The following is a 16,596-nucleotide window of genomic DNA, read 5'->3' as shown; positions in this document are numbered from 1 at the left end:
ATTTCAAAAGAAAAGGACATAAAAATCATCCAGATTGGAAAGGAAGAAGTAATACTATCTCTGTTCCCCAATAGCATCATCTCATATAGAGAAAATCTTAAGGAATCCACAAAAAAACTGTCAGTGCAAATAAACAAGTTCAGCAAGATGGCAGGATTCTAGATCAACATACAGAAATCGATTGCATTTCTATGCACTAGCAAGGAATGACGCAAAAATAGATTCAGGAAGCAGTTTAACTACGGAAGTTTGACTTGTACATTGAAGACTGCAAAACATTACTGAAGAAAATAAGCACCTAGATAAATGGAAAGATGTTCATGTGGTATATCAGTCAGAGTTCTATCAGAGAAGTAGTGCTGGAAGGAGACGATGGATGGATGGATAGATGGATAGATAGATAGAATGGATAGAAAGATAGATAGGATGGATAGATAGAATGGATGCATAGATAGGAAGGAAAGAAGGAAAGAAAGAAAGAAAGAAAGAAAGAAAGAAAGAAAGAAAGAAAGAAAGAAAAAGAAAGAAAGAAAGAAAAAAGAAAAGATAGAATGGATAGATAGATAGGATGGATAGATAGATTGGATGGATGGATGGATAGATAGGATGGATAGATAGATAGAATGGATGGATGGATGGATGGATGGATAGATAGATAGATACATAGATACACAGATACATAGATAGAATGGATGGATGGATGGATAATAGGATGGATAGATAGGATAGATAGGTAGGTACGTAGATAGATAGAAAGGATAGGTAGATAGATGGATAGATAGGATGGATAGGTAGGCAGATAGATAGGATAGGTAGGTAGATAGGATGGATTGGTAGATAGATAGATAGATAGATAGATAGATAGATAGATAGATAGATAGAATGGATGGATAGATACATAGATACATAGAAGGGATGGATGGATGGATAGATAGATAGGATAGACATAGAATGGATGGATGGATAACAGATAGGATGGATAGATAGGACGGATAGGTAGGTAGGTAGATAGAAAGGATAGGTAGATAGATGGATAGATAGGATGGATAGGTAGGTAGGTAGGTAGACGGATAGATAGGATGGATGAATGGATGGATGGATAGATAGATAGGATGGATAGATAGGATGGATACATGGGTATATAGGATGGATAAGTAGGTAGATAGATAGATAGATAGATAGATAGATAGATAGATAGATGATAGATAGGATGGATAGGTAGGTAGGTAGACGGATAGATAGGATGGATGAATGGATGGATGGATAGATAGATAGGATGGATAGGTAGGGAGATGGATGGATAGGTAGGTAGACGGATAGATAGGATGAATGGATGGATGGATGGATAGATGGATATATAGGATGGATAAGTAGGTAGGTAGATAGATAGATAGATAGATAGATAGATAGGATGGATAGATAGGATGAGATGGATGGATAGGTAGGTAGACAGGATAGGATGGATAGATAGGATGGATAGGTAGGGAGATGGATGGATAGATAGATAGATAGATAGATAGATAGATAGATAGGATGGATAGATAGGATGGATAGGTAGGGAGATGGATGGATAGGTAGGTAGACAGGATAGGATGGATAGAGAGAGAGACAGATGAAGCTTGAAGGCAGAAGCTCTGGTCTGTAGGTGTAATTCTTCCTCTGGGAAACTTCAGTTTTGCTCTTAAGGCCTTTCAACTGATTGGATGAGGCCCAAATTACCAAAATAAGCTCCTTTACTTAAAGTCAACTCGTTGTAGAAGTTAACCCCATCTAAAAATATCTTCATAGCAACACCTAGATTAGTGTTTCCTTGAAGTACTGACTACCATAGCCTAGCCAAATTGACGCATGAAACTAATCATCATGGACATGACTCCCCAAACTGATGTACAGATGAGTGTGCTCTCTGTCAAAATCCCAACTGCCTTCTTGGCAGAAACAGACAAACAAACGTCCCACTCCGGTGCAGAATGTTGATAACGGGGAGGCTGTGCACACCCGGAGTTGGGGGGGGGGTGGAAATCTCTGTACCTTCCTCTCAATTCTGCTGTGAACTTAAAGCTGCCCCCCCTTTTTTTTAAGATTTATTTATTTATTTTAGAGAGAGAGGCCACGAGTGGGAGGGGCAGAGGCAGAGGGAGAGAGAATCTTAAGCAGACTCCACACTGAGCGCGGAGCCGATGCAGGGCTTGATCTCACCACCCTGAGATCACGACCTGAGCTGAAACCAAGAGTCGCGCGCTCCACCGACTGCACTGCCCAGTCTCCCCTTAGCACTGCTTTTAAAATGTTCGGGAGCTGGATGGTGGTGATAGTTGCACAACATTGTGAATGTACTTAATGCCACTGATGTGACCCCTGAAAAATGGTTAAAATGGTAAATTTTCATGTATATTTTCCCATAAGAAATAAAATTAAGTTAAAAATAGGCAGAGGACTTGGGTAGACGTTTCTGCAAAAAAGATATACAAACGGCCAAGAATCACATGAAAAAAATGCTTCCTATCGTTAGTCATCGGGGAAATGCAAATCAAAACCACAATGAGATACCGCTTCATACCCGCTGGGTTGGTCATAAAAAAAATTTTTTTTTCTCAATGGAAAATAACAAGTACTGGGACGGACGTGAAGAAACTGAAACTCTCACACGTTGCTGGTGGCCATGCAAAACGGTACAGCTGCTGCTTCAGCGCTAAATATATATACAAAGTGATTGAAAACAGGTATCCAAACAAAAATGTAGAGAGGAATGTTCATAGCGGCAATATTCACACCAGTCAAAGGGTGGAAATGACCCAAATGTTCGTCGACCGATAAACGCATAAACAAAATGTTGTGTCTCCCTGTGATGGAATATCATTTGGGCATAAAATGGAAAGAAGTACTAGCACGTGCTACCAGGTGGATGAAAACATTATGCTTGAAAACATTATGCTCATTGAAAGAAGCCAGACACGAAAGGGGTCCCATTTCCTATGATTCCATTTGTATGAAATTCCGAGAATAGACAAATCTACGGAGACAGAAGACTGATTAGTGGCGGCCCTGGGGCCTCAAGGAAAGGTGAGCAACTTCTAATGGGTATGAGGTTTCTCTCTGAGTGTGCTACGAATGTTCTGGAAGTTGATCGTGGGGATGGTTGCACAATATTTTGAATGTACTAAATGCTGCAGAATCCTAGGGTTCAAAATAGTTGAAATGTTAAATTTTATATTATGTGAATTTTATCTCAATTAAAAAAAAAAACTAGGAGGGCCTGGGTGGCTCAGTCGGTGAAGCATCTGCCTTTGGCTCAGGTCATGATCCCGGGGTCCTGAAATGGAGCCCCACGGTGGGCTCCCTGCTCAGCGGGAAGTCTGCCTCTTCCTCTCTCTCTCTGCCCCTCGCCCTGCTTGTGCTCTCTCTCTCTCTCTCAAATAAATAAATAAAATCTTTAAAAAAATTTTTAAACCAGGCATCCCATGTATGCCCTGTTAGGACACAGCAAAAGTTGGCAGAGGGGGCAGGGTGGGGAGCTAGATGGCTTTTCACGACATCCGTGACTATTTTTCTTCTCGCCAAAGACTTTGCTGTTGTGTTCTAACCCAAAAAGGCTCAGCATGAGATCTGGGAAGTGAACACATGTACGCCCACAGCCCTGCAATCACACGGACAGGACAGAAAGGGGGAACCACCCTCAAATGCCCTCCTGAACATCGGTAATGACAGCAGCGGGGGGAGAAAAACGAGTTGTCTAGTAGAATGCAGATGATCCTGTTTTTTTCTTAAAAGGGGGGAAAAATACACACACACACACACACACACGCACACACACACACACACACCCCTGAGAAAATGCCTTCGTACTTTCTTGAGGATAAAGAACACCACCAACTGTAGTCTCTGAATAATGAGAATGTCCCCTGTTACTCCCCTCCATTTCTCTGACATTTACGGGACACGGACAACTTGCTCGTTTAAAATAATGAATCTTCAGAGAAGGAACTCAGTCCCCAGAAACAGCCTCCACGGACTGGTTTGTGCTAGTCCTAACTACAGATTCTGGTACCTAATGTTTCCATAATACGTCCTCCGTTTGCAAAACACGGTCCCTGCACATAGCACATGACTCATCCTCCGAGAAACCCCGTGGAGCAGGGATTCTTACTGCAGAGTCAGGCAGATGGGGAAACTGAGGCCAGGGGGACCTTGTGCCCACACCCTGGCCCTGGACAAGCCCTTTGTTTCTGCTGCCACGAGATGAAGCCAAAGTGGGGTGAGCTGGGTGGGGGGGGGTGCTGGAGAGAGGCCTTGGGAGAGCTGCCTGATGTAGCAAATGAAAACACGAGGTGCCCGGGTGCATGTGAGACAGACAGCCAGTGATTGCTTAGTGTACGTATGTCCCAATATTGCAGAATTATAACGTAGTCTCAATATTGCACTGGACATACTTAGACTAATGACAACAACAACAAAAATCACTCCTCGTTTGTCTAAAACTCACATTTCCTTGGATGTTCTCCATTCTCTCTGGCAATGCCACCTGCCCGGTCTGCGGGGGCCAGAGCAGGAGGCCCAGGTCAGCAGGCAGTCCCTGGTGTCTGTCCGTGAGCATTGGCACCTGCAGCCAGCGCCCGGCTGGACACCCACGTGAGCTTCCCCAGCCCTGTCATTACGTGGGTCAGCCTCTCCTTGCCCCGGGGGTGTGGGAGACCCGTCCAGACCTGGCCACCCTTCCATCTTCCCCCGGCCCTCCAAGCTGCAGGTAGAGTCCTTCCTGGCCTGCTCAGAGTGAGGACTGGGTCACCTGTTGTGGGGACCCCCAAAATCACAGGGAAATTGTGTCCTCGGGAGGAGAGCCAGGACCTCCCTTCATAATGACACCCAGATGTTGTGATGCGTCTCCGCGTTCCTATTCAACGGGACAGATGCCGGTCACTGCAATTGGGAAAGGATGCAGAATGCCCCCTGAGACAGAACAATGACGATGATGATGGTGGTGGTGGTGATGGTGACGAGGGGATGATGGGAATCACCAGCTGAGTCACCACTAGCTGCCGGGCCCTGGACAAAGCACTTTTACATGCATTATCTCATTTTTTCTTTACAAAAACCCTCCTATTCTAGAACTGTGGACACTGAGACCCAGAGGGGTTCGGGCTGCACCAGTGTCTGGGGCACCTGCGGGGACAGAGGTGCAAGAGGCAGACGGCCAGCGTGGGTGCCCCTGGCAGAGGAGGGAACCTGCCTGGAGACCTCGGCGGGGCTGGGGGAAGTTGGTGGAGTGCTTCAGGTCGCACGGAACTGCTTATTTCTGTCTGGTGTGTTGGGGCTCCATAGGAGACTGCATTGGAGGCAACGGCTCTGAGGCTCTATGGCCCAAAAGGTCTACATCATCTGGAAGGCTCTAAGCTCCAGGAAGCTCTTACAGCATGGTGGCTAAACACAAGACTGGCTCCAAATGCCGCCGCTCCCATAACCAGCTGTGTGACCTTTGGCACCTTTGCTTAACCTCTCTGGGCCTTGATTGCTACATCTGTGACATGGAAATGATAATGCTTCGTCATAGGGTTTGGGGAGAGCTGTGCCTGGTGCATCATGTGACTGTGTGTTAAATAAGTTTGACTCTGGGATTTATGTTCCAACCCCTCCCCTCCCCGGCCTCCCGCGCAACCCCCACTGGCCCACCCCTCCAGTCCAGGGCTGTGGAATGGATGTGTCTGTCCAGGGCTTCCTATTCAGCTTTCAAAGGGACCGCCTCATCTGGAGCTTTCTCCCAGGCACACCACTGCCGGCCTGTTTCTGCATTTTCTGGAATTTAAACCTGCAGGCCAGTGTTGGTCCATCAGCTCCGAGGCGCCTGACACCAACGGCAGAACTTGGTTCAAGGCTGGCTTCTCCTCCAGCCAGAAGCAGAAGTGCAGGCTGGGGGCTGTGCGTGTGGGTCCAGGGAAGCCTGGAACTGCCCCACCTCCAGAGGCTCCGAGCAGGGCTCGCGGGTCGGGGGTGGGTGGTCAGGCCCCTCCTCTTAGAGGAAACGGTCGATGATGACTTCAATTCTGGCACGAGGCCTGGGCCAAAGTTCCCTTTGGCTCCTTCCCAGCAGCGAGACCTCAGCCAGCCCCTCCCTCCAGACTCCCCCGGTTTCTCAGCTGTCCTGCCAGCTCCCAGGGTGGCCGTGACAGTGAGACGAAATCACTAAAGGAAGCAGCATGGCACCTTGCCTGGCACAGAGCGAGGCTTCAGTCATTCAGAGCTGCTACAATTGTGTTGCTGTTGTTCCGAAGCTCCCCTTCCATCAAAAACAAAAACCCACAAGGCCTAGGAGCATGCCTCCATTTGTTTCCGGAATCACAGTTTTGATCTGCGGGCAGGAGCCATGGCTCGGTGATGAGAAAACGAACCCGCTCAAACAAATGAACTCTAGACACAAGTCACCAACCACCCCCTCCAACCTGAGCTTCTGACTCCGTTTCTTCACAATCTAGAGAGGTGTCAGGGCCCTCCCTAAGGCCCCCTTAGATCACTCTAGGTGATCTAAGCCCTGCGCTTCTCTGCGCTCATCTCCAAACATGCCTTGACCTCACTCACTCCTCTCCAGCCATATCGACCTCCCAGCTGTTGTAGCACAGTCCTGCCTCAGGGCCTTTGCACTGGCTGTCCCCTCTTTAAAACGTTATCAGTGAGGAGGCAATCAAGATCCCAGGTTTTGCCACCTGTGTCAGATCCAGGATTTGAACCTAAGGTAGGACTATGAATAAATTCTGGTACTAACTGCTCGAATTCTCATTCTAATTCACTGCAACCAGGGGCCCCCATTCCGAATCGCGTGTATGTGTGCATGGAGCCAGCTTTTCCCACCTGGGAACTGACAGGCCATGTCACACAACCTGAGAACCCTAAGGCCCCTGGCCAGAAAGGCTGTGGAATCAGGGCTGAGGAGGGTCCCCTCCTCTAAAGCCCTCCGGTGACAAAAGAAGAAGTGAAGAAGGAGAAAGGAGAAGTAAATCCAGGGCCTGCCTCATTTCTCACACCCATACAGGTACTTCCCACGAAACAGAAGTGAAGTCCTGTGTAATCATTGAACGCAGGGCGCCCTGAGGGGAGCAAACAGTGCTCCTGGACCCACCCCAAGCACACCTCAGTGAGCCCCTCTCCGGGCCATTCCCGGCTGCCATCGAGGTGTCTGAGAGGTGCTCCCTTGTGGACGTGGGGTTCCTCCCTGAGAACTCACTGCACAGATGTCCTTGCAGCTGCACACATGGGACATCCCACAGAACCTCACTGGTGACAGCCCAGGGCGTGGACAATGCAAATGGCTACTAAGAAGGAGCTGAACGAACACATCGTGAGAAGTCCCTGCCGACAGACGTTCCTCTACCGCCATGAAAGGAGGAAAAATGGTCCCAGCCCTGTATGTCCAGTGACAGAGATGGGGCTGTGCAATCCTCAAGTGGGAAGGGCAAGCTGTAGAGCAGGGAGGCAGGGGAGGGCGTGGGGGATGGACAGCTGACCTTGAACATTAACACCTACAGCGTCTGTTTCCCTGAAGGTCACAGCCAGCAGTGGTTCGTGAAACCATATGACTGGGTGATGACCAGCTGCCTTGTCTTTTAAACAGAATGGAATGGGATGGAATGGGCTAGGACAGACAGGACAGACAGGGCAGACAGGGCAGGATAGGATAGGAGACACAACCCCAGACAGCATTTCTTATAATAAGCAGCATTGCATAAAATTTCTAGGTAGTTATACGCCAGCGTCCACATATACTGCGTTACAGTGCAAAATCTATTTTTTCACTGTGGCTTGCAGCTAAAAAAAAAAAAAGTCTGAAAACCGTTAGTATGGGAAAAAAGAAAGAAAGGAAAGGACGGACCCAAACAGCCGAAGGTGGGTCCCTCTGAAGAGAGGGGGTGACGGGCAGGAGCTCTATTTTACACAGTTCTGCACTTTCGTTTTTTTAACAATGAACGTGGATTGCTTTTGCAATAAAATAAAGAGCTTTCAGAACCTTTTGGAAAGAAGCAAACGTGCCTGCCTCAGTCTCCAAGAAAGAGGCCGGGCTGTTTGAGCTGCCAACAAGTGTGAAAAGGGCCAAATCCCTGTCCGGAGGGGGTGCTGCCTCCCAGGGGAATTCAAGAGCCTCCCTGGGTTTTTCCACTGGTCCTTCTCTACCCCTCCAGAAAGCCACAGATCCTCCAAAAAGGAAACCCGCCTTAAGATGCCAGACTTCATTTTGAAAATGGAATGGGTGCCCCGGGGGGGGCCCCCCGGGGCTCCAGCTGCTAGCTGGGGAACCAAGCTGGGACCCCCCCCAAAAAAAGGCTATTGTGTTTTCTGCTTAGCGTTAAATCATCAGCATTTTCCAAATGGATAAAGAGCCCTCCTGACTCCTTTTTAAAAAATGCCTACTTACGAATCCACCAAGGGTTGCAGCACAAGGGGTGCGCCCGATGATTTCCTATTATAAATGTCGCTGCAGTAGATACTACTGGGCACGTGGCTTTTCTTTTCTTTCTCTCTCTCTCTCTCTTTTTTTTTTTTAGGATTAGTTCCTTCAGGCAAATTCCCAGAAGTGTGATCACTGGAGAGGAAAGCGTAGACCTTTCCGGGCCCCTGAAACACTCTGCCAAACTGCTTTCCGAAAGAGCTGGGACTCACGCCTTCTAAAAGAACTGACGCTGGGGTGGTTAGATCATCCCCACCTTTGTCCCCTAATGTGAGCCATCGGTGACCCAGATGCCCATGTCAGGGAGCCGCAGCAATGCGGGAAAGAGCATCCTCCTCCCTCAGCCGGGCGCCAAGGGCTCCGGAGGGCGGGGAGAGCATCTCTTCCTGGCCTCCCACCGTGGAAGCCTGGCACCCCGGCTCTCGGCAGCCCGGAGCAAGGGCTGGCAGGGTGGGCATCTTTTCTCGGTGGGTTGCCTTGTGTGCCGTGGACCCCATCAGTAGGCGGTGACCATGAAGAATGGGGCCCAGAGCATGTTACGCGGGGTGTCTCCCTCTGTCTGGGCTGCTTCGACAGAATACCATAGATGGGGTGGTTTGGAAACAGCACGATTTCTTTCTTATGGTTCCAGAGGCTGGCAGGTAACCATCTTTCTGTCCTCACATGGCATCAGAGGACAGGGAGCTCCATAGAGTCTCTTTTATCAAGGGCACGGATCCCATTTATAAGGGTTCCACCCTCATGACATCATCACCTCCCCAAAACCCCACCTCCTAACACCTTCACATGGGGGCTTAGGTTTCAACGTGTGAATTTGAGGGAGACACAAACATTCAGTCCACAGCACTGGGTATACACTGAACAGAGAGGACAAGGTCCAGCAGGTGTTGAGATGGGGCAGATGGACAGCTGGGGGCACAGCTCCGTGCTGGCTTTGCCTCCAGCGACCCCCCCAGACCTAGAGGTCCGGGGATCTCGTCCCTAAAGCTCGCAGGCAGGCTCCTGCAGGAGAAGGGCCAGCAAGAAGGAAAGGAGGTCGGCAGGCACTTTCTCAGTGCCCCTCGCCCCTGCTCCAGTGTGTGGACCTGGCACCGTGGCCCAGTTAGAATCAACCAAACTTCCACCATGGCCTTTGACTCGAAACCCCACTTCTGGCTCCCCATTTTCTCCTTAGGGCCTTGCTCACACAGGGTATGTAATTATCCACCTAGTTAAGAGATTGATTTTGCTAAATCACCAAGCCCTATTAACAGCATCTACTGATCTCATCCATGCCCCACCACATCCCCTCCACCACTGGATTTTTTTTTTTTTAAGATTTTATTTATTTATTTGACAGAGATAGAGACAGCCAGCGAGAGAGGGAACACAAGCAGGGGGAGTGGGAGAGGAAGAAGCAGGCTCATAGCAGAGGAGCCTGACGTGGGGCTCGATCCCGGGATTCCGGGATCACGCCCTGAGCCGAAGGCAGACGCTTAACGACTGCGCCACCCAGGTGCCCCATCACCACTGGACTTTTTATTTTAAGATTTCATTTACTTATTTGAGATAGAGTGAAAGCAGAGAGATTGTATGAGGGAGAGGGAGAAGCAGACTCACTGCTGAACAGGAGCCCGATGCGGGGCTTGATCCCAGGACCCCAAGACCACGACCTGAGTGGAAGGCAAACGCTTAACCGACTGAGCCACCCAGGTGCCCCTGGATTTATTTATTTTTTTAATAAACTTGTTTGGGGGAATCATTTTAGTTTTACGACTGCATTATGTCGAAGCAAATCCCTGACATCATCTCATTTCATCTGTAAACACATTTGTATGAGTCTCTAAAAGATGAGGACTCTTTTTAAAAATAAAACCGCAAAGCGACGACATGCTGGAAAAAAAAAAATGAACACATTTCTGAATTCTATCCAATATCATCCAGTCTGGGTTTACATTTCCCCCAGCTGTCTCATAAACATTTTTAAAAGAATCTGGTTTATTTGAAGCGGGATCCTGTTGACTGTGTCTCCAGGCCCTGGCACTCAGCTTGTCTGGCACATAGTAGGTACTCCATAAATCCTTGCCGGGTGAACAAATAAGGCTAAAGAATTTTCAGAAGACAGCTCACGTCTTCAGAGTAGTTCTCAGGCTGGGCAACATGGACGTTCGTACCTCATCCTGACTGCCATGCTGAGAGGTAATGCCTTTTGTTGTACAATTTTACAGAGGACACAGTTGAGGCACAGAGAGAGGAAATGACCTGCCCAAGGCCACACAGCAAGGAAGCGATGCCTGAATGAACTGGTAAAGAGGGCGTGGGAAACTAGTTCACTGTGGTAGGTGCTCCCCGTTGCCTGGCAACAGCTCTCCGTCTGCAGGTGAGGCTGTGCTGGGCCTGCCTCACCCCTCCCAACTGCTCCCCCGCAGCGTGAAGACAGACGGGCCTGTGGCAGAGTTTCCAGGGCCAGGAGTTAATTCCTCTTGCAGACAGACACCCATGTGGGCACCCTCCACCCCACTGGCACCCTGCCGAGGAATGCCTGACCTGCTTTCTCTCCTTCGGGAGGACTCCAGGAATGTCGTCCTTTGGGCCCCAGAAGGAGGAACGAAGGAATCGGAGGCTGCCCCATCCCCGTTTGGTATGTAGCAATCATTCCAAGATGCCAGCCACTATGGCAGGCCCTGGAGAACAAGAAATGGCCAAGCCCAAGTTTGAGTCCAGTGGGGAGTCAGGAATTAAATGAGACTACCAAATGCATTTATAATGGTCAGTGGGAAAAGGGCACAGAAGAAGAACGTAGAGGTTCTAGGTGCATCAGGGTGGAGTGGTCAGTGAGGGCTTCCTGGAGGAGGTGAGGCCAAGACTGATGAATGTAAACTCCTGAAGCTAGTGGCTGAGTCCTTTTATTTATTTTGAACAATTCCAATTAATAAAGTACCCTTAGCAACAATAATTATGAATAAGAATCGCAATGCCAACAATTACTGGATTATGTAGGTTTCGTGTGTTTGTTTACACACGGCATCTCCTTTAATCTCTACAACAACCTATCCAGTAGAGACCGTTGTAAACCCCATTTTATAGAAGAGAAAGCTGGGGCTCAGAAAGGTGAATTTAGCCAAGTCACAGAACTCAGTGGGTGGTCAAGCTGGGATTTGAATCCAGGCCGGCTGGATCATGGGATGCCTTCCTTTCTGTGAAGAGGACCCACTGCCCCAAAGGACTGTTTGCTGAACCCAGGCCTAGGGCCTCATGGAATCCTGTGACGTTGTTTCCCTTCTCCAACTGCGGCCCTAGGTCCATCCCGGGGTGATTTCAGAGTCACAGGCCCCAACAGCGTGCGGAGCCCAGCTGCTGCACAAGCTCTGCGCTCGGAAGGATCTGAAACCCACTATGGTTCTGGGGCATACTAGCCGTGTGACCCGAGGCAGGCTCTGAAGCCTCTCTGAGCAGCTGCCTCGGCCCGGAAAAGTGGGGATGGCAACGGGGTTGATTTTGGCAGGCATTCAAGGCAGGAGGTACAGCAAGGACAAGGAGGTGGGGGACCATGGGACATAGTTGGGGGACTCCATTGCACTGCCCCTGGGACCCAGCGCATGGGGGTGGGGAGGTGGAGGATAAAGTTGGAGAGCTTTCTGGTGGGACAGCTGACTGCTGGTTTTGAGGGCTGCAGACACGGAGCCTGAAGGTGGGGATTTCTGTCCGTTCTGCTCACTGCTGTCACCCCGGGGCCTAGAAGAAGGGCTAGCACACAGTAGGCCCACACAGGTCGTTGGACTGATTGAATCAATGAGTGAGTGAATGTGATTTCTGGCGGCAGTCTTAGAGAAATAGCTGGGGAGGAAAGTAGGCAGAAACCACTGTTCTCTAGGGGGTAGGAAGTTCAACAGAGACTTTTTAAAGGGGCCGATGCTTCAAGCAAGTGCTACTATATGAGCGAGGCAGATGGGGGGAGAGCACTCCAGGCAGAGGACACTGCCTGGGCAAAGACCTGGTGAGCTGACAATTGTCTGGAGTTCGGAATTACTGGGGCAGAGGATGGAAGTGGGTGTAGAGCAGGAAGGCTGGTGGCAAGTCAGGGATGAGCCCCAGTGTCTGGGATAAAGCATTTGAGGACTGCCCTTCTGTGGTGAGGAATCAGAGAGGGTTTTCAGCAGGAGCACAGCAGGATCCAAACTGACCGTGTCTGGCTGCAGGATTTCCCCCAGGCAAAACCCTACACCCTTTCACGGCTATCCAGAGCCGGCATGCATCCCAAATGCACACACCCTACCCCAAAGGCTGAATCTTTCATTACGGGTAGCAAATGGAGGCGTTCCAAAGATACCTACCAAGCACCCTCCATGGCCCAGAATCAGTAGCTGATACGGATTAGGCATTTACTGTTGCCGGCGCTGGGGTCAGCCTTGGGGACATAGTATTTCATTTCGTTCTTCCAACAGCCCTTCGAGGTAAGCCGTATTTCTGCCCCATATTACTGGTAAGGAAACTGAATTCAGAAAGGTTTAGAGAAAGGCCCAGGGTCACGCAGCTACTTGGGAGAAAATCTGGGTCCTGTCCACAGGTAATCTGGACCCAGAACACCTGTTTCCATGACTGTTCTGAACTGCGTAAAGCACAGGCCCTGCTTTCCGCCAGCAGGCTGAGAAAGCAAACCACCTTACTCAGGTCAGGCGCTTGGAAAAGGGCTGCGTCTGCTGAGCTGGCCTCAGCCTTATGTCACAGGCCTGCTTTGGAGAATGTGACATTCATTACTACGTAGGGTTGTCGTGGAGGATGGAGCTGTCAGCTCTAGCATGTGGCTGTGGGCCGTGTATAAAGGGCAGATAAGAGAAAAGCCTGGAGTTCTTCACACCCAGGAAAACCAGACTTCCCTTGAGCTCCTAATCTGTTTTCAACTTTGGAATGGTAAGCATTCTGATTATTTCCCTTTTTGCTCTGGCCACTAGGAACCTCACAGCAAATGTACATCCCAGCTCTGGAAGCAGTAGTGTGCTTTAACATGGGTGTTGTTTTATTATCCTTTCCTCCTATTTTTTTTAATGACAGCTTCCTCATTTTAAAAGAAAATTCATTTTGTTGTTATCTTTGTTAGTTACTGCTAATCCATTTTGGCAAGGGGCAATGTTATAAATAAATACATACAAGGATTTATTCCAGGGATGAAAGGATGGTTCAACATTCACAAATCAATCAACATGATACACCACATTACAAAATGAAAGATAAAAACCATATGATCATCTCAACAGATGCAGAAAAGCATTTGACAAAATTCAATATCTATTTATGATAAAAAAAAAACCTGCCAACAAAGTGGGTATGAACAGAACATATGTCAACATAATAAAGCCCGTGTATGACAAACCCACAGCTAACATCATACTCAATGGCAAAAAGCTGAAAGCTTTTCCATTAAGCTCAGGAATGAGACAAAGATCTCCACTTTAACCATGCTTATTCAACATGGTATTGGAAATGCTAGCCATAGCAATTAGGTAAGCAAAAGAAATAAAAGATATCCAACTAGGAAAGGAAGAAGTAAAACTGTCACTCTTTGTAGACATGACTTATACATAGAAACCATAAAGACCACAAAAAAACCTGTTAGAACTAATAAATTCAGGAAAGTTATAACTCCAGTACAAAGTCAACACACAAAAATCAGTTGCATTTGTATTTACTAACGACAACCTATCAGAAAGAGAAATTAAGAAAACAATCCCATTTATAATTGCATCAAAAAAAATAAAATACCTAGGAATAAATATAACCCAAGAGATGAAAGACCTCTACAGTGAAAACTGTAAGACATTGACGAAAGAAATTAAAAACTCCTAGAAGAAAACAGAAAGACATTCCATGCTTATAGATTGGAAGAATTAATGCTGTCATAATGTTCATACTACCCAAAGCAATCCACAGATTCAATGCAATCCCTATCAAAATTCCAATGGCATTTTTCACAGAAATAGAATAAACAGTCCTAAAAATTGTACAGAATCACAAAAGACCCCAAGGAGTCAAAACAATCTTGAGAACAAAGCTGGAGACATCATGCTCCCTGATTTCAAACTATGCTACAATGCTGTAGTAATCCAGAGTGTGGTACTGGCATAAAGACAGACACATGGATCAATGGAGAAGAACAGAGAACCCAGAAATAAACCCATGCACATACAGTCAATTAATTTATGACAAAGGAGGCAAGAATATACAGTGGGTAAAGGGCAGTTTCTTCAATAAATGGTGTTGAGAAAACTGGACAGCACTATGCAAAAGAATGAAACTGGACCACTTTCTTATACCACACACAAAAATTAACTCAAAATGTATTAACAACTTGACTGTAAGACTTGAAACCATAAAACTCCTAGAGGAAAACAGGGGTGGTGGGCTCCCTGACATCACTCTGTGTGATGATTTTTCTGGAGCTGACTCCAAAGCTGACAAAAGCAAAAATAAACAAATGGGACCACATCAAACTAAAAGGCTTCTGCACAAAAAATAAAAATAAAAAATAAATCAACAAAATGAAAAGGCAGCCTACTGAATGGGAGAAGATATTTGCTAGCCATATACCCAATAAAGGGTTAATATCCAAAAAGAAAGAATTCATACAACTCAATCACAAAAAAAAAAAAAAAAAAACAATCCAATTTTAAAATAGGCAGAGGATCGGAACAGACATTTTTTTTCCAGAGAAGACATACAGATGGCCAACAGACACATGAAAAGATGCTCGACATCACTCATCATCAGGGAAATACAAATCAAAACCACAATGAGCGATCCCCTCACACCTGTCAGAACCACTAGTATCAAAAAGTCAAGAGATAACAGGTATTTGCAGGAATGTGGAGAAAAGGGAACCCTCATGCACCGTTGGTGGGAATACAAACTGGTACAGCCACTTTGGAAAACAGTACGGAAACTTCTCAAAAAGTTAAAACTCGGGGTACCTGGGTGGCTCAGTCCGTGAAGCAACTGCCTTCAGCTCAGGTCATGATCTCGAGTTCTTGGGATGGAGCCCGCGTCAGGCTCCCTGTTCAGCGGGGAGTCTTGCTTCTCCCTCTGCCTCTGCCTGCCACTCCCCTTGCTTGCGTGCTTGCTCTCTCTCTGTCTCTCTGTCAAATAAATAAATAAATAAAACCTTAAAAAAAAAAACCCAAAAAACAAAATTAGAGCTACCGTCTGATCCAGCAATTCCTCCCCTGGGTATTTATCCAAAGAAAACAAAAACACTAATTTGAGGGGCGCCTGGGTGGTGCAATCGTTAAGCATCTGCCTTTGGCTCAGGGCGTGATCCCAGAGTCCTGGGATCGAGCCCCACATCAGGCTTCTCCGCTGGGAGCCTGCTTCCTCCTTTCCCACTCCCCCTGCTTGTGTTCCCTCTCTCACTGGCTGTCTCTCTCTGTCAAATAAATAAATAAAATCTTAAAAAAAAAAAACACTAATTTGAAAAGATTATCTGCATCCCCATGTTCACTGCAGCATTGTTCACAAGAGCCAAGACATGGAAAGAACCTAAGTGTCCATCGACGGATGAATGGATAAAGCAGATGTGGTACAGATATACCACGGAATACTATTCAGCCATAACAAGGAATGAGATCTTGCCATTTGCAACAGTATGGATGGACCTCGAGGGCGTTATGCTAAGTGAGATAAGTCAGACGGAAAGACAAATACCGTAGGATTTCACTTACACGTGTAATCTAAAAGTAGGACAGACAAACAAAACCAAGCAACGCTCATAGATACGGAGAACAGATTGGTGGTTGCTGGCGGGGGTGCTGGCGGTGGGGAGGGCAAAATGGATGAAGGGGATCAAGAGGTACAACCTTCTGGTTATAAAATAAACAAGTCACGAGAATGTGATGTCCACGACGGTAACTATGGTCGATAATGTCATGGTGCGTATTTGGAAGTTGCTAAGAGAGTAGATCTTGAAATTTGTCATCAAAGGAAAGAAAGGGTTTTGTAACTGTATAGTGACAGTAATTAGATTAATTGTGATCGTTTCACAACATATACAAATATTGAATCAATACATAAGAACCTGAAACTAACGTAATGTTCCATGTCAATTCTACTTCAGTAAGAACAACGTTAACAGGTAAATAAATACACACACGAGAAACGAGGAACAATGCTATCATTAGATCGGGGTTTCTCAACCT

The 16,596-nt window shown here is 47.3% G+C and overlaps 1 protein-coding gene across 1 annotated transcript in view; it reads right to left on the bottom strand.

Moving 5' to 3' along the window:
* The window catches only part of LITAF (lipopolysaccharide induced TNF factor), a 45,122-nt gene extending 29,582 nt beyond the window's left edge, over positions 1–15,540 (bottom strand). The window contains exon 1 of the mRNA XM_087870420.1: positions 15,376–15,540. The gene's annotated coding sequence lies outside the window, so the exon portion shown is untranslated. The remainder of the gene's footprint in view (positions 1–15,375) is intronic.
* Positions 15,541–16,596: the final 1,056 nt, after the last annotated feature.

Source organism: Ursus americanus, chromosome 2 (genome assembly GCF_024610735.1).
Source record: "Ursus americanus isolate L20-20 chromosome 2, mUrsAme1.1.p, whole genome shotgun sequence".
In the NCBI taxonomy this organism is placed as follows: domain Eukaryota; kingdom Metazoa; phylum Chordata; class Mammalia; order Carnivora; family Ursidae; genus Ursus; species Ursus americanus.
Note: the sequence above shows the minus strand (reverse complement) of the source record. Positions and strands in the feature narration are given on the sequence as shown.